Source organism: Papio anubis, chromosome 8 (genome assembly GCF_008728515.1).
Source record: "Papio anubis isolate 15944 chromosome 8, Panubis1.0, whole genome shotgun sequence".
Lineage (NCBI taxonomy): Eukaryota > Metazoa > Chordata > Mammalia > Primates > Cercopithecidae > Papio > Papio anubis.
The window spans coordinates 124,110,719-124,129,993 of record NC_044983.1 but is presented as its reverse complement, the minus strand read 5'-3'; the positions used below and the strand labels follow the sequence as shown (position 1 = coordinate 124,129,993).

Here is a 19,275-nt window from a genome sequence, read left to right as displayed (position 1 = left end):
ATATTTATTATTTGTTAAGTACTTTGCAAAATTCTGTAGAATAAACAAAAAAGACATGATTTCTATCTTCAAGAGAGAGCCAAATATTGAATATTTAAAAAGTTATTACAGGCCGGGCGTGGTAGCTCACGCCTGTAATCACAGCACTTTGAGAGGCCGAGGTGGGCGGATCGCAAGGTCAGGAGATCGAGACCATCCTGGCTAACACGGTGAAATCCCGTCTCTACTAAAAATACAAAAAATTAGCTGGGCGTGGTGGTGGGCGCATGTAGTCCCAGCTACTCAGGAGGATGAGGCAGGAGAATTGCTTGAACCCGGGAGGCAGAGTTTGCAGTGAGCCGAGATCACGCCACTGCACTCCAGTCTGGGCAACAGAGCGAGACTCCATCTCAAAAACAAACAAACAAACAAACAAACAAAAAGAACAGTTATTACATAACAAGACAATAACTGAAAAAGTGTCAAAGGCAGAATGTGATTGGTTGCTGTGCGACTTGTGCAAAAAGAGTGTTTCAAAAAATCAGAAATTCAAAGAAAAAGCAAGGGAACTATGAACTAATTGAAGATATGTTTGTTTTTGATGAAGTATAGGATCTGGAGAGGTTAAAAAATGAGAAAAGAGAGAAACAGGCAAAGAATTAGATTCTCTGCTCAAACTAGACAACTGGTCATGACACAAGATTCTGGGCATCTCAGTCCTCAGTTTTCTTACCTACCACAGGGAGTTATCAGGTTAATCTTAGAGGGAATCAGCTTGAGTATCTAATTAGGTGATACTCCCTACGGCTTTGAACATTGTACAAATGGAAGCCACTGTTTATCAGCCAAATGACTTTGTTAAACACTAGCAATAGGTACACAGAGACCTTGGCAAGCAGGGGGAAAGGAACCAAAATAAGCATAAGCTATAGGATTGTCCCTAAGAAGGTTAACAATCCTGTTGGGAAGATGTGATTTTTAGTCAAGAAACTATTTCAACCGTAGTCCTTAAAACTGTTATGTAGACTCATTGTGAATCTACTAAACTGAAGTAAAATGAAAGTAGGTAATCTGGCTTGAGCTACTGAGCCAACATAGAATCAGAGCATTTCTACTCAAATCCTCACTCCCCGCCACCCTGGAATAGTGCAACACTGAAAATTTATGCAAGGAGAGGAAAATGTGTGAAAATTTTCACCACAGTCTCTTTTCTCACAAAGCCAAGAACTTGGTGTCTTTTTTGCAAATTTGCAAAATGACAAAACGACTTCTCAGGCTGTTGGGAACAGATTGTCCCTTTGGCCCAAGTGAAAGGGGGGTGAGGGGCTAACTGCTGAGTAAGAAACATGTCTCACGCACTGATATGATATTTTTATTTAAACTTTAGTGGTTTGAATAGGATGACTAAGGCTTTTCATAAAATTATTATTTTGGCCTCGCAAATTTGCAAATCTGTTTTCAGTCAAGTCAATCTTTGTCTTGCAGGGCAATATTTCAACAGGGGAAACTGGTATGGTTGACCTAGATGTGGGCATCTCAGCATTCTTCCCTTCATGGGGTCTCAGTAAGGTGCATTATTGGGCCTGACTCCCACAGGTAACTGACTTATATTTTCTAACTTGTCAAGAGACTGTCTTTTGATATTTTAGAGTACAGAAGGATGTTATAGATTGTATCCATGTTCTGGCCAGCTGGCACAAATAACATTATCATGATCACTTATCATGGTTCCTTAATTTGAAAAACTGTTTCGGTTTAAAAAGAGCTTTCATATTCATTATCTTAATGACATTCATTTCATTTCCTACTTTACCTAATACTACCTGGCAACATTGTCCAGGTCTGACTTCTCTAAGGGATGTCTGCTGAGGGTAGCCGTAGGTGTTGTCCGTCTTGGTTTCTACCACAGTGCCAGGAGCTTGTTTTGCAAACAGTGAGCATGTCTTACCAGTGATTTTCCAATGCTATTTTGACTCCCCAAAAGCAACCTTGTAGGTTAGGTGAGGCCAGAAATGTTGCCATTTAATTAACCAAGGCTAAAAGAGGCAATAGGCCTTGTCTAAGGATCAGCCCGTCCCCCATCATTTCCTCCTTTTTATCCAGGCCGATAATTCACAGATGCCTTTGTTTCACTCAACATCCCTGTCTTCCCCTGGGTAATGCCTGGTTATTCCAAGATTCATTTCAGAGTATTTCTGCTCTAAAATAATACTATGATATGAGACCTTGACATACTCTCTTCTGTCTTCTCTCAAAGTAATTCTGATGATATAGAGACAAAAACTCATTGAAAAGCCCCTAATACAGAACTCTGAAACTCTTGCAAGAAATTGAAGGAAATTTCACTTGCTGCATGATATCGTTTGCCTCCTTTTCCCCACCCAAATCTCATGTTGAATTGTAATCCCTGATTTTGGAGGTGGTGCCTGGTGAGAGGTGATTGAATCATGAAGATGGTTTCTAATGGTTTAGGACCATCCCCCTAGTGCTGTCTCATGATAGAGTTCTCACAAGATCTGGTTGTTTAAAAGTATGTAGCACCTCCCTCTTCATTCTCTTCTTCCTGCTCCAGCCAGGTAGGACATGCTGGCTTCCCCTTCAACTTCCACCGTGATTGTAATTTTCTTGAGGTGTCCCCAGCCATTCTTCCTGTACAGCCTGTGGAACCGTGATCCAGTTAAACCTCTCTTCTTTATAAATTACCCAGTCTGAGGTATTTCTGTACAGCAGTGTGGGAACAAACTAATACACTGCAAAACTTCAGCAATTCAACAAAGAATCACAATTTATGGCTGTTGTGGTCACATTGCTCTTTGAAATGAGATAGGTCCACTGGTTAAAAAAGAGGTAAGAAAATGCTTTGTCACATCCCACTCATGTATATAGCTATTTTTTTTTTTTTGTCATAGACTCAGAGTTTGGGTCCACCAGAAAAGAATGTTATTTTTCAAATGAATAGGGCCAGCTTATTGAAAGGTAAGATATTGTATCTCATCCAAGGATCTTTTCCAGTAATAAAATATGCATACATGCATATACACACACATATAATACCCCCCCACACCTACACACACTGTATATAAGTATTTTTTCAAATTCTTTTAAAGTTTTCTATCATTTGGATCTTCAATTTTCAAATCATCTGGAATACATATTTTAATACGGCATGAGTTTGAGATTTATATTTTTAAAAATGGACTACTCACTGTCCCTGTTTTATTTTTGAAAAGCCTGTTACACCTATTAATTTGTAATGTCACCTCAAGAACTTCTTTATGTGCAGGTGTCTGTCTCTGGGCAATGTATTCAGTTCTACTGATGTTATAATTAACGGTTTTAATTAATGTGACTTAAAAATAAGTCTTGATACCTGCTAGGGGAAGTATAACATCCTTGTTCTTTGACAGAATTTTCTTAGCAGAACTCCTGGGCACTCCCTTCCTCCTTTATGTAATAGTTTAGCACCTGTCTCATAAATTTTCTCTCCATTACTACTGCTGTCATCCCCATTGGTGATTTTCATATTCTTGTACATGGACCTATCCGGTAGCCCATCTTCTTTTCCTGATCTTATTCTCCTTGCCACCTACACCTATCCAAACCTATGGTCATGACATAGATCTGACTATTACTTATAATTATTCCCTCTGCAAAAGAAAACACTCTCAGCTTCTATTATCTCCTTTTTCTGATGGATACCTACTGTCTTTTCAGCTCTAACTCTAGCACTCCCTTTCTAAAATGCCTGCACCTCACTGGGAACTCTAATGCATGGTACAGGTGACAATCTGATATTAGACCAATATTCTGGCATTATAATCACATGCTTTCTTTTCTCTTGCCAGGGTACTTGTGTTAGTTTCCTATTGCTGGCATAATAAATTGCTACAAATTTAGTGGCTTAATACAATACAAGTTCATGATCTAATGGTTTTGTAGGTCAGAAATTTAAAAATACATGGGTTTCACAAGCTAAAATCAAGGTGTCAGCAGGACCGTGTTCCTTTTTGGAGGTTCTATGGAAGAATCCATTTCCTTCACTTTTCCAGTTTCTAGAGACTGCCTGCATTGACGCATTCCTTCCATCTTCAAAGTTAGCGATGAGTGATCAAGCCTTTCTCATATCACACAACTCTGACACCAACACTATTCTGTCTGTCTCCCACTTATAAGCATCTTTGTGATCCTTGTGATTATGCTGGACCAAGTCAGATAACAGAGAATAATCTCCTCCATTTCTGGTCAGCTGATTGACAAATCAATTTCATCTGCAACCTTAATTCTACCTTGTTACATAACCTAATAGAATCACAGATTCCTGAAGATAGGACATGGGCATCCTAATGGGGCCATTATTCTGCTTACCACAGTATTCAAATGGCAAGACCTCACCTTGGTGAAATAATCTTGCTCATACTCTGGCCCCATACTTCAGGAGCTGAACATGACAGAACATGACATTCACCTCATGAGAAGAAACCTCAGGTGTTCCTCTGCAATTCTAAATTAACTCATTTAAATGCCACCTTTTCATTCACTCTCCATTCTCATCAGCACTCAACTACTTTATTCTTTTTTTGTGGCTAAGAAAATTGAACCAATTAGAAGAGAATTTCCCAGTCCTTTCATTAACATGTTTACCATCTTCGCACTAATGCATCTAAGCACTCTGTTTCTCTTATGTTAAAATAGATGAACAGCCCTTGCTCCAATTGATACCAACTCCTAGACTTGTGAACTAGATTTTACGCTTTTTTGCCTACACAGGTCTTTGTAGTTTCACTTTATCTCCTTTCCTTGTATCTTTAAGTTTTTTCCTTCTTTAACGAATTTTTCCCATTAGGATACAAATATGCTATTATATCTTCCCAAGTAAAATAAACAGCAATGACATAAAGCTCCCTTTAGACACATCTTACTCAAGATACTGCTCCTTTTCACAAAATTCTTGTATATACTTTTGGTTTTCACTTCTCCTATTATCTCTTACACTCATTCCTATTAGGTTTTCATTACCCTGACTCCATTTAATTCACTCTTATCAAGGCAGGCAATGACTTCTATATCCCAAGATCTAATGGTTAATTCTTAGTCTGCATCTTCTTCATCGTTTTTGCAGCATTGACAGTGGGGTTCTAGGATTCTACATCCCCCGGTTTTCTTTCTGCTTCATTGCCAGTCTTCTACACTCAATTTTTTCTTCTCACTTCCTCAATTTCTAAGCACTGAAAGGCTCCAAGGTTCAGTTTTGAGACCTCCTCCTCATATAAGTCCATGATTTTTAAACACTATCTATCAAATTGATAACTCCCGAATTTACTCTTCCAGCTCTGATCTCTCTAGGAGTTCGAATTCAGATATTTAACTTGTGACTGGGCATCTTTACTTGGATGCCTATCAAGGACTACTTGTTATTTTATCCCAAACTAAACTTTTCATGCCCCACACTGAAAGGTGCTCCCCTCCTATATTATTTTCAAATTCATCATCAAATAGCTATACCCATTGGCTCTAACTTTTAACTACAACCCAAGACTAACCTTCTCTCACCGTCTCCTGTGATATCTCCCTAGCCTACTCCACAACCAGTCATTTTTTGCTGGACCAAAGCAATAGTTTTTCATCTAGTCTCTCTTTTCTACTCTTATCTGGTAAAGTCCATTCCATTTTTTATTGTAACAAACCAAGTAATCCATTAACATTTTTATCTGTTCATGCCACTTTTCTGCTCAAAATCTTTTATTAGCTTTCCTGCATGCTTAGATAGAATCCATATCTCCCCATGACCTGTAAGTTCCTTCATGATATGTCCAACCTCACTTCCTCCTATCTGTTCCCTTGTTCACCCTATCCAATCACTCTGGCTTCATTAGTCTTTAAATGTGCCAAACAAATTTTAACTTTAGGGACTTTGTTTTCGGTTTTCTTATTCCAGGAATTATCTTCTCTCACATACTGTCATAGACTTGTCCTTCACTCCATCTAAGACTTTATCTACATGTCTTCTCTTTAGAGGATATTTCTGATATTCCAGTCTGAAATACATTCGCAGTCACTATCTTCTCCCTCACTCCTGATTTACTTTTCTTCAAGACCTTTTTCTAAAATATCCAACATAGTAAATATTTGTTAGTTTATTTGTTTTCTGAATCTCCCACTAAAATCAAAGCTATGAGAGAGGAAAGATTTTGGCTTTTTGGTTTATCCTGTATTCTGAGAGCCTAGAGGAGTAACTAGAACAACAGGAAGTTCTCTTTAGTTATTTGTTGATTGAATTGACTAAATAAATATATTTTGTTGAACTTTTAAATCTATACATAGTATAGCTCTTCACTTCTGTCCTTTTACAAATTTTAATAATGTTCTGAAACCTATAGTGATTTTCAGCAATAGAGTTCTTAGACCTAAAGTTCTTTCTGATAGTGAGAAAGAGAGTAAGGAAAAGAGGGTAGGAGAAGAGGGAGATGGAAAGTGAGAGGGAGAGGGAAAGAGAAAGGAAGAGAGAGAGAGAGAGAGAGAGAGAAACTCTTTACTTCTTACATCTCAGACAACTAGTACTCTTAGTACTCTGCCATTTTGGAGCATGTCATGTGAATTTATTTTCTGGAATATTCATACTTTGCTCCAGATCAACTAAAAAAATTGTGGGTAGAGGTATAGGCATCAGTTATATTTTAAAGTTTCACAGATGATTTCAATATTCAGCCAAGGTTGAAAACCATTTTTCTAAATGCTAAGAACCAAGGATGAAGTTATAAACTGCACAGTTATGACCTAGCTTCCTCTGAGGCAGTCACTCTCCAACTACCACCATTCTTTTCTCTATCTTACTTGTGGCTCTCACAGCACTATGCTCCCATTACACTCTTGAACTTTACTTGTTACTCCCTTTGGGATCTCTGTCTCCCCTTCCTTTTCCAACTCTCATTTGTCCTTCTAGATTCTCCTCAGAATCCTCAAAACTTCCTCAAGTTTCTTCTCAAGGCTTGTAAGAGAATGTCTTCCTCTGGACCCCTCAGCATTCTATCCTTTCTTCCACCATCGCGTTAGCTAAACACTTTTAATTATCTGTTTTATTTCAGTTTTGATCAGACTGAATGCTCTTTGAGGTCAGAGATCATATTATATCTGTCTATGACTTATCAGCTTCTACAACAATGCTCAGTGAATGTTGGACTGGTAAACTGAAATAATGAGGCTATTTGAGGTAAGAACTGACTGGCATTGCAATAGCTTTGAGTTTAGTAGGACTTGTCATAGCCAGCAGAGAGTAACTTGTGATCACCAGTGCATGAATGTTGGGACTCACCTCTCAGAACATGGTGGTACCACTCTGAGCAAAAAATATGTGAGACTTTCTATTGAGAAGGAGATAGTCCAGTGTATAGAATTGTCAGAAATGTATGTTTGATGCTATGTGGTCTGATTTCCCCAATTTAATTTTTTCTTAGATCTCACTATACTTAAGATTTTCATCATGAAAAAGATGTCTATAAATTGTTTTCCAAAAGACCATCGGTGGTTATCTTGGAATTCAGTTTTTTTTTTTTTTTTAAAGCACATTTAACAAAATACCAGAGACATTCCTCTGAGACTTCTGCTACAGTTTGAATGTTTCTCCCAAATTTTGTGTTGAAAACTTAATCCCCAAATTAATACGATGATGGAATCTGGAGATGGAGCTTTTGGGAGGTAATTAAGATTAAATGAGGTCATCAGGGTATGCCCCCATTTATGGTATTTGTGGCTTTATAAAGAGTAAAAGAGAGACCTGAGCTAGCATGCTTGTCTTGTCTCATCAAGGAATGCCTTCTACAATATCGTGACATAGCAGAAGGTCCTCACCAGATACCACTGCCATGCTTTTGGGCTTCCCAGACTCTAGAACCATGAGCTAAATAAACCTATATTATTTATAAATTACCCAACCTGTGGTATTCTGTTATAGCAATGGAAAATGGACTAAGACACCTTTCTTGATCAAGTATTTTTCAAGTTGCTTAGTCAGGAAAAACAAAAATTAACACCAATATTCCATTATTATATATTTTAGATAGTTGCATAAGTAAGGTTGTCTTCATTGACTGTTTAACATATTACATTTTTATTTCATAGTGTGACCCTATCATTCTCAGCTAATATTTTGGCTCTCTTTACTAATTTATGAGGTTAAAACAGTTTATATATTATTATAGATAGCTATCCGGACAAAGGTAGACACAGACAGATAATGGAGCAAAGATTCTGCAGCCAAATGTGGACAGACAAGGAAAGAAGCTTATTCCTGGCACAGTATGACAAATGCACAGTCAAGTGCAGATCTACAGTGATCCCTATTGAACTCAAATCAGATGGGAAGTGATGCTATTACTGTAAAATTAAGTCATGTCTGGTCATTTTTACATTAAAACAAAAATGACAATAGGAGAGATGATCAATAATGATATGAACAACAATAATAACAGCAGTAAGCTATGGAATATCATCCATTTTGAACTCACTGTTCTATAATGTGAAGGGCTTCCTAAACTTTCTTGAAGAATTAGTTAAAATACTACAAAATTATAGAACTAGTGCAGGCTTTTTATATTGCTGAAGGAAATGTTTAGTGAAAAGAAGGAAGTTCTTCATGGTGAGTATAGACTTTACAAGTGTTTAATGTTGGGTGCAAAGAGCAGAAATGACACCATTGGACTCAGGCAGAGTAGGTTACTTTCTGGTAAGGCAGTGGTTCTGAACCAGGACCATTTTACCTCTAAGGGACATTGGGCAGTGTCTAGAGTATTTTTGGTTGTCACAAGCTGGGGAAGGGGCACTACTGGCATCTACTGAGTAAAGGTCATGGATACTGCTAAATATCCAACAATACACTAGACAGTCGCCACAACAAAGAGTTATCTGAACCAAAACTTTAATAGCGTTGAAGCTGAGAAACTCTTCTTGTAAGGCAAACTCAGTTAAAATTCTGGCTCCAACACATAATAGCTGTGTGGCTTTGGAAAATTGTTCTTGCCTACTTATGCCTTAGTTTTCTCATATGTAAAGTGAAAATAATCTAGCTTGTGGAGTTTTCAGCATGTTAAAATAAGGTAATTTGTGGAAAGTTTTTCTCACATTGTCTTATGTATAGTAAATATGTGAAGAAGCTGGTGTATGACTATTGAAATATTATAGCTGGATTCAGAGGTTGATTCCTTCTTCCACCCCAGAAGGAAGTTTCAGCAATCCTGATAAATGGTTTTTTTTTTTTTTTAAAACTTATTGCCTGATTCCTCTGAAAACCCCAAACCATTGTAAAATAGCTCTAATTGTTAGATAGTGCTCTCTGATATTATACCTAAGCTTCCTACCTGAAATTTGAACTCATTTGTTTTAGGAGTTTCCTCTGGAACAAAACACCACAAGTTTATTACCTTTTCACATGGCAGTCCTTCAAATTCCAGCAAGCTACGTGACTTGAGACAAGAAAGTAAAGTTTTCTGGGCATTATCTGCAAAATGGGAAATACTTACCTTAGGGATTTCTTATAGTAATATCATGAGCTAATGTAGGTTGCAGGATCAAACATAATGCTTCACAATTTGAAGTCTTAGAAGTGTTTGCTTCTTTTTTTTCTGCTGTTGCGCCCTTTGGACACAGCCAAACTATATCAGGCAGTAAAATGGAAGTCAAAAAACATCACTGGATTTAGTCACAGCTAGTAGTTGACTTGATCCAAGTGGCTAGAATGAAGGCAGGGCTTCATATAATTAGGTTTTAAAAAATTAAACAGTATGATCAGGTTAAGTGGAGTGGCTAGTGGTTTACACCTGCAATCCCAGCCCTTTGGGAGGTTGAGGTGGGCAGATCACTTGAGGTCAGGAGTTTGAGACCAGTCTGGCCAACATGGTGAAACCCTGTCTCTCCTAAAAATACCAAAATTAGCCGGGTGTAGTGGCAGGCACCTGTAATCCCATCTACCTGGGCAACTGAGGCAGAAGAATCACTTGAACACAGGAGGCAGAGGTTGCAGTGAGCTGAGATCATGCCACTGCACTCCAGCTTGGGCAACAGAGCAAGACTCCAACTCAAAACAAACAAACAAACAACCGCCCTAGGGTCATTTATTGTATATATATGGTCCTTTGATCTTATAGAAAGGGAATTGCAGCAAACGTTGGTGGCAGGAAAATAAGTTCTCAACAAATATGAAGACTCATTGCTGCTTATAGAAATGAAATTTCACAAAAGAATTGTTTTTATTTTGCATCAAGTTGTCCTGTGAGATATTTTGAAAATGGATCTTCTCATGTGCTCACTGGATTCATCAACCCACAATGACTGAGCCAATATAATGCTTCAGAGACTTTATGTGACTGGAGAGATGGTAAAGAAGGGTTCATCTCTGCCCGGAATATAACGGAAGGCAGACACTGGATGAATCACGGCAATGTGACACAGTCAGTTCTCCAGTGGAAAGAGCATGCAAGACTTCTGAAAGCTTCAGTGCATCAAATCTCCAGGGTGTGGTGCGTTGATGTGTGTTTTCTTTTCTAGGATAGGAGAAAATAGTCATCAGATCCTACTTGCTCATATCTAAACATTTGATATTGTTAATGTGTTTTGACAAATCCAAAAGCTCATTTTAATTTCTTTAGGACTTGTAGTGGTTAAGTCTATGCTTAGTCGAAGTCTACAGCAGTCTACTCGGCTAGTTTTCATATCTGATATTGTGCTACAGGGAATTCTCAGTGAAGACTGTGTTTGCCTTCAAACTTTCTGCCAATCCTGGGGAGCAACCAGCAACTCAAGCCACTTTGAGGACATAGTGAGTGTTCCTGCCAAGTATGCTGCGGTTGTCTGGCTACCCTGTGTTGTTTGCTGAAGAGACCTTTACAATTAGGGGCCCAGGGCTTTAAGTACTCTATGCAAGCCAGAGACTCCCATGTGCATGTCTCCCACACTCACCCCTTTCCTAAAGACCAGGATCATGTATCCAGCAGCCTATTTCACATAGCTATCTGCTTACCTAACATACATATCAAAGAATATATATTCAAAAGAAAACTCTTGGTTCTCCATACAGCAAAATTATGCCTCCCACAGACTTTCATAACTTAGGGAATGGTATTACCATCCATTCAGCATTTGAAGCCAAAAGGCTTTAAAAAAAAAAAACCTTATTTGTTATTTATTTAGTTTTGCGATGGAGTTTCATTCTTGTTACCCAGGCTGGAGTGCAACAGCGTGACCTTGGCTCACTGCAACCTCCACCTCCCGGGTTCACGCAATTCTCCTGCCTCAACCTCCAGAGTAGCTGGGGTTACAGGTGCCCGCCACCACCATCTGCTATATTTTTTGTATTTTTAGTAGAGACGGGGTTTCACCATGTTGGCCAGGCTGGTCGCGAACTCCTGACCTCAGGTGATCCACCCGCCTCAGCCTTCTGAAGTGCTGGGATTGCAGGTGCAAGCCACCATGCACGGCCTTTCCTTAATTCTTCTCTTTCTTTCTTGCCCATCAGCAAGTCACCTCAATTCATCTCATAACACATCTCAAACCTGGTTATTTTCCTCCATGTCCAATGTAGTCACTGTAGTCCCACCCATTATTACATACTGCCTAGACAGCTACTGTAGCCTACCAAATGGAATCTCTTTTCATGCTTGCCGCATTTTAGTTCTCCAAACAGCTGCTTGGGTTACCTATTTAAAACATAACTAAGATTAATGTGACTCTACACTGCATTTCAATTCTACCAAACTTCCCCTAAACTAAGAGATACCTAAATTATTATCTATCTGTTGAGTAAAAGTCCATGGCATAGGGAAGATAATATATTGTAGAATCAAAGAGATCATTCATTATTAAATCCTAAGCTTTTCTACACAACAGTTGTGTAAATTTGAGCAAGTTACCTAACGTCTTTAAGCCTAATTTCCCACTTAAAAAAATAAAATTAAAAATAGTACCTCCTCTTGTTCGTTCACTTATCCTGAAAATTATTCCAGAAGTTATTGTTGAACTTCTAAACTGTGTCAGGTACTGTGATGAGCACTGATATAAAAAGTAAATAAAATAGATGCCACCTATCTTTCTGTTGCTTACAGTTTATAACTGCATATAACAGGTGCTGAACACATAACAAGTACTTAATAAGCAATGGGTGTTTTGATTTTCTTCCCCTGCTGACACCCTAGGGATCACCTATGCCAGCCCTTCTTAAATATCTCCTGATTCTTAATCCAGGGGTATTTTTAGTTTACCATGGTGCCTTATGCTATCATCTATTGCAACAATATCCAGCTTTTTATTTAAAAAAAAAAAAACCCCTGAAATTCTTTCTGCTACAAAGGGTCACTTGGATAATCCTCTTAATGAAATTTAGGAAAATGATGCAATTACTGTCTTCAAGATGTAACACAGCATTTTTTTGTAACCACACCAAGGCTACCATTTTCTAAAATAAACAGGTGTCTGGCAAGAGCTGAGTAGGGCTTCAGCCATGTATAGTACCCATTAGATGTGATAAGGTGCATGAGCAGTTGAGTGTATATATTGAAGTTTATACATAAATGTGTGATGTTTATAACCAAATACAAGAATTAGGTCTTAATTATAACAATAGACTATAAATAGCCAGATGACACCTATGACCACACAGAACAATGCAGTCTTATATTTGGAGTAGACTGAGACCCTAAAAACCACACAGCTTGTGTCACCTTAAAGTTAGCTCAGGCCAGTGGCTCTTGAGCACCAGGATACATGACCTTTGATGGGCAAAATGTCACTGCCACAATTCTGGAAAGGCTGGTTGAAATCCCCTGAGGCACCATACCAATAGTTTATTTTCTTATTTAGCACCAGGAACTCATGCCCTTATTCTTCAAAGGGAGCCACAGTTCAGTTCACAGCAGAAAAAAGTGAAAAGAACAGGTCTCCCATCATAAATTGAGCTTATTTTCAGAGCCTATGCATCTAGCTCTGAAATGGTTTGATTTTCATTTGTACTAAACAAGCAAACACAGTTGACCTTTGAACAACAGAAGTTTGAACTGTAGGGTTACACTCATGCACAGCTTTTCTTCTGCCTCTGCCACTCCTGAGATAACAAGACCAGCACCTTCTCTTCCCTAGCCTCCTTAATGTGAAGACCAGGATAGAGAACTTTATGATGATCTAATTGCACTTAATGAATAGTAAATATATTTTCTTTTCCTCATGGTTTTCTTAATAACATTTTCTTTTCTCTAGCTTACTTTCTTGTAAGACTACAGTATATAATGCATATAATACATCAAACATGTATTAATCAACTATATAAGTTATTGGTAGGACTTCCAATCAACAGTAGGCTATCAGTAATTACATTTCTGGTGAGTTAAATGCTATATGTGAATTTTTGGCTGTGCAGGGGGTCAGTATCCCTAAACTCTGCATGGTTTAAGGATCAAATTAGGCACTCTGGAAACAATTCTGATTCCACATACCTACACACCAATGGGTAAGTCTCTACCTTTAGGTCTTCATTTTCATACCTGTTAAACAGAAGTTGATCAGGGAGCTTCAGAAGGCCCCTTCTGGCTCTGGCAGTACAGCTCTGCTCATGCAGGGCTATTAACCTGGGAAGATTGAGCTCTACACTGGTCCAGCCAAAGACTCTTTCCTATCTGTGCTTCAGATCACTGACAGCTTTTGGGCCATTCCACTCTGAGCTTACATTCAGGACGTTTCTTTGCATTAGGAAGGCTGTTGTTCTTGAGTCCCAGTCTATTAACCACATTTCACCTTATTAACTCCCTGCTTTGAGCCCGGAGGCCTCTCTCCTTGTATAGTAGGTTAATTGCTGCTCCAGCAACTGCATTAGTTTCTAGAAGGTCCCCCTACCCAGCCTTTGCTTCAGATCAAGAGAAGTGTCTTATTGGAGAAAAGGCAGATTGCAACTTTAAAGAAGCTGTTTATAATCCTTTTCTCAATGTAAGCATCTACACACTCAGGATAAATGAGAATCAGTGGACATTAGCGACCAATAGACACATCTAGGCATTTATTTTGTACAGAGTTATTAAGAATCTTCTACATACCATGCACTGTGCTAAGGGCATTTTAGATATTTTTATATTAATATATATCTAGCTCCCACTTATAAGTGAGAACATACAATATTTGGTTTTCCATTTCTGAGTTACTTCACTTGGAATAATTGTCTCCAATTCCACCCAGGTTGCTGCAAATGCCATTATTTTATTCCTTTTTATGACTGAGTAGTATTCCATGGTGTGTGTATCTAACACACACACACATACACACACACACATGATATATATCACATTTTCTTTATCCACACACACATACATGTGATATATATCACATTTTCTTTATCCACTCATTGGTGATGGGCATTTAGGCTGGTTCTGTATTTTTGCAATTGCACATTGTGCCATTATAAACATGCGTGTGCGTGTGCCAGTGTCTTTTTCACATAATGACTTCTTTTCCTCTGGGGAGATATCCAGCAGTGGGATTGCTAGAACAAATGTTCTAGCAACAAATTGCTAGAACTAAAAGTTCTACTTTTAGTTCTTTAAGGAATCTCCACACTGTTTTCCATAGTGGTTGTACTAGTTTACATTCCCACCAACAGTGTAAAAGTGTTCCCTCTTCACCATATCTATGCCAACATTTTTATTTTTTTATTTGCTAATTATGACCATTCTTGCAAAAGTAAGGTGGTATCTCGTTGCGGTTTTAACTTGCATTTCCCTGATAATTAGTGATATTGAGCATTTTTTAAAAATGTGTTTGTTGGTCATTTGTATATCTTCTTTTGAGAAATGTCTATTGTTGGATGCATAGTTTGCAAATATTTTATCCCACTCTGTGGGTTGCCTGTTTACCCTACTGATTATTTCTTTTGCTGTGCAGAAGCTTTATAATTTAATTAGGTCCCATCTATTTATTTTTACTTTTGTTGTATTTGCTTTTGGGCTCTTAGTTCATGGGCTCTTTGCCTAAGCCAATGTCTAGACAAGTTTTTCTGATGTCTTTTAGAATTTTTATGGTTTCAGGTATTAGATTTAAGTCTTTGATCCATCCTGAGTTGATTTTTGTATAAGGTGAGAGATGAAAATCTAGTTTCATTCTTCTACATGTGGCTTGCCAATTATCCCAGCACCGTTTATTGTATAGGATGTATTTTCTTCACTTTATATTTTTGTTTGCTTTGTCTAATATCCGTTGGTTTTAAGTATTTGGCTTTATTTCAGGGTTCGCTATTCTGTTCCAGTGGTCTATGCGTCTATTTTTATAGCAGTATCATGCTGTTTTGGTAACTTCAGCCTTGTAGTACAGTTTGAAGTTGGGTAATGTGATGCCTCCTTATCTGTTCTTTTTGCTTAGACTTGCTTTGGCTATATGGGCTCATTTTTGGTTCCATATGAATTTTAAAATTATTTTTTCTAGTTCTTTGTAGAATGATGATGCCTTTTTGATGGAAATTGCATTGAATCTGTAGATAGCTTTTGGCAGTATAGTCATTTTCACAGTATTGATTTTACCCATCAATGAGCACAGGAAGTTTTAAATTTCCTTGTAGAGCTCTTTCACCTCCTTAGTTAGGTAAATTGTTAAGTATTTCACTTTATCTTTGCATCTGTTATAAAAAGCCTTAAGCTCTTGACTTGATTCTCAGATTGGTGGTTGTTGGTGTGTAGCAGTGCTACTGAATTGTGCACATTGACTTTTTATCCTGAAATGTTGCTGAATGTATTTATCACACCTAGGAGCTTTTTGGATGAGTCTTTAGGTTTTCTAGGTATGTAATCATATCATCAGCAAACAGCGACAGGTTGACTTCCTCTTTACTGATCTGGAATACTGTTTATTTCTTTTCTTTTCATGATTGCTCTGGATAGAACTTCCAGAACTATGTTGAACATAAGTGGTAAAAGTTGCATCCTTGTTTTGTTCCAGTTCTCAGGGAGAACGCTTTCAGGCTTTCCCCATTCAGCATAATGTTGGCTGTGGGTTTGTCATACATGGCTTTTATTACTTTGAGGTATGTCCCTTCTATGCCAATTTGCTGAGGCTGTTGTTAATAATAATGAGATGCTGGATTTTGTCAAATGCTTTTTCTGCTTCTATTGAGATGATCATATGATCTTTATTTTTAATTCTGCTTATTTGTTGTGTTATATTTATTGACTTGCATATGTTTAACCATCGCTGCCTCCCTGGTATGAAACCCACTTGATTATGGTGTGTTATCTTTTTGATATGCTGGAGAACATAACAAAAAAAAAAAAACAACAGACTAATATTCCTGATGCACATAGATGCAAAAATCCTCAACAAACTCTGAATAGACCAATAACAAGTAGTACAATTGAAACAGTAATAAAAAATTTGCCAACAAAAAAAAGGCCAGGACCAAATGGATTCACAGCTGAATTCTACCAGATATTCAAAGAAGAATTGCTACAATATTACTGAACCTATTCCAAAAGATAGAGAAAGAGGGAATCCTCCCTAAATCATACTATGAAGCCAGTGTCACCCTAATACCAAAACCAGTAAAGGACATAACACTAAAAGAACACTATACACTGTCTTTTCTCTTCTTTGTTAATCTCACTAATGATCTATCAATTTTGTTTATCTTTTAAAAAAATCTTTTTGTTTCATATATTATTTGTGTTGTTTTTGTTTCAATTTCATTTAGTTCTGCTCTAATCTTTGTTATTTCTTTTATTCTGCTGCATTTGGGATTGCTTTGTTCTTGTTTCTCTAGTTCCTTGAGGGGTGACCTTAGCTTGTCTATTTGTGCTCTTTCAGACTTTCCGATGTAGGTATTTAATGCTATGAAATTTCCTCTTAGCACTGCTTTTGCTGTATCCCAGAGATTCTGATAAGTTGTGTCACCATTATCACTCAGTTCAAATAATTTTTAAATTTCCATCTTAATTTTATTGTCAACCCAAAGATTATTCAAGAGCAGATTAATTTCCATGTATTTGTATAGTTTTGAGGGTTCCTTTTGGAGTTAATTTCCAATTTTATTCCTTTGTGGTCTAAGAGTATACTTAATATAGTTTTGATTTTCTTAAATTTATTGAGACTTGTTTTGTGACCTTTCATATGGTCTCTCTTGGAGAATGTTTCCTGTGCTGATGAAAAGAATGTATATTCTGCAGCTGTAAGGTAGAATGTTCTGCAAGTACCTGCTAAGTCCATTTGTTCTAGGGTATAGTTTATGTCCATTATTTCTTTGTTAACTTTGTCTTGATGGCCTGTCTAGTGCTGTTAGTGGAGTATTCAAGTACCCTACTGTTATTGCATTGCCATCTATCTCATTTCTTAGGTCTAAGAGTATTCATCTTATGAATTTGGAAGCTCCAGTGTTAGGTGCATAAATATTTAGCATTGTGACATTTTCCTGTTGGACTAATCCCTTTATCATTACATAATGTCCCTCTTTGCCTTTTTTTTTTTTTTTAACTGTTGTTTCTTTAAAGTCTGGTCTGTCTGATTTAAGAATAGCTACTTCTGCTTGCCGTTAGTTTTCATTTGTGTGAAATATCTTTTTCAATCTCTTTACCTTAAGTTTATGTGAATCCTTCTATATTAGGTGAGTCTCTTGAGGACAGCAGATATTTGCCTGGTGAATTTTTATTCATTCTGCCCATCTGTATCTTTTAAGTCAGGGTGTCTAATCTTTTGACTTCCCTGGGTCACGTTGGAAGAAGAATTGTCTTGGACCACACATAAAACGCACTAATACTAACAATAGCTGATGAGCTAAAGAAAAAAAACACAAAAATATCTTATAATGTTTTAAGAAAGTTTTTGGATTTTTATTGGGCTGCATTCAAAGCCATCCTGAGCCATGTGCAGCCCGCAAGCTGCAAGTTAGACAAGCTTGTTTTGGGTGGAGTCTTTAGGTCATTTACATTCAACATTAGTATTGAGATATAAGGTACCGTTCTATTCATCATGCTAGTTGTGATTCAATGCCTTGTTTTTTTCATTGTGTTATTGTTTCACAGGCCCCGTAAGGTTTATGCTTTAAGGAGGTTCTATTTTGGTGTATTCAAGGTTTTATTTCAAGATTTAGAAGTTCTTTCAGCATTTCTTATATTGCTGGCTTGGTATTGGTGAATTCTCTCAGCATTTATTCATCTAAAAAAGACTTTATCTCTCCTTCATTTATGAAGCTTAGATTGACGAATACAAAATGCTTGGCTGGCTTGTAAGATTCCTGCTGAGAAACCTGCTGTTAATCTGATAGGTTTTCCTTTATAGGTTACCTGATGCTTTTGTCTCGCAGCTCTTATGATTCTTTCCTTCATCTTGACGTAAGATAACCTGATGATGTCTGTGCCTAAGTGATTATCTTTATGTGATGAATTTCCTCAGTGTTCTTTGAGAGTCTTGTACTTGGGTGTCTAGATCTCTAGCAAGGCAAGGGAAGTTTTCCTCAATTATTCCCTCAACTAAGCTTTCCAAACTTTTAGATTTGTCTTCTCCCCAGGAACACCAATTATTCTTATGTTTGACTATTTAACATAATCCCAAGTTTCTTGAAGGCTTTGTTCATATTTAAAAATTCTTTTTACTTTGTCTTTGTCTGATTGGATTAACGTGAAGGCCTTCTCTTTAAGCTCTGAAGTTCTACTTGTTGTGGTCTATTGTTGAAACTTTTCAGTGCATTTTGTATTTCTCTAAGTGTGCCTTTTATTTCCTGAAGTTCTGATTGTTTTTTTCTTTATATCTATTTCTCTGCAGAATTTTTCAACCATATTCTGTGCTTTTAAAAATTTATTTAAGTTGGTTTTCATTTTTCTCTGGTATCTCCTTGCGTAGCTTAATAATCAACCTTCTGAATTCTTTATCTGACAACTCAGAGGTTTCTCCTTGGTTTGGATCCATTACCGGGGATCCCCTGGGGGTCTTACAAATCCCTGTTTTGTCATATTACTGGAGTACTTTTCTAGTTCCTTCTCATTTGGGTACACTATTTAAGTGGAAAGGCCTGGAACTCAAGGCCTGCTCTTTAGATTATTTTGTCCCATGGGATGATCCCTTGATGTGGTACCCTTCCCCTTCCCCTAGGGATGGGTCTTCTGGAGAGCCAGATTTCAGTGATTGTTATTGCTCTTCTAGGTCTAGCCATTCAGCAGGACTACCGGGTTCTGGGCTGGTGCTGGAGAATGTCTGCAAATAGTCCTGTGATATGATCTGTCTTCAGGTGTCCCAGCCATGGATACCAGCACTTGCTCTGGTGGAGGTGGCAGTGGAGTGAAATAGACTCTGTGA

General features: G+C 37.6%; 1 long non-coding RNA gene across 1 annotated transcript in view; it reads left to right on the top strand.

Annotated features, from left to right (window-relative positions):
- The window catches only part of LOC108587370, a 30,801-nt gene extending 28,391 nt beyond the window's left edge, over nt 1–2,410 (top strand). Inside the window, exon 3 of the long non-coding RNA XR_002524009.2 lies at nt 1,465–2,410. This is a non-coding gene — a long non-coding RNA (uncharacterized LOC108587370). The remainder of the gene's footprint in view (nt 1–1,464) is intronic.
- The last annotated feature ends 16,865 nt before the right edge of the window (nt 2,411–19,275 follow it).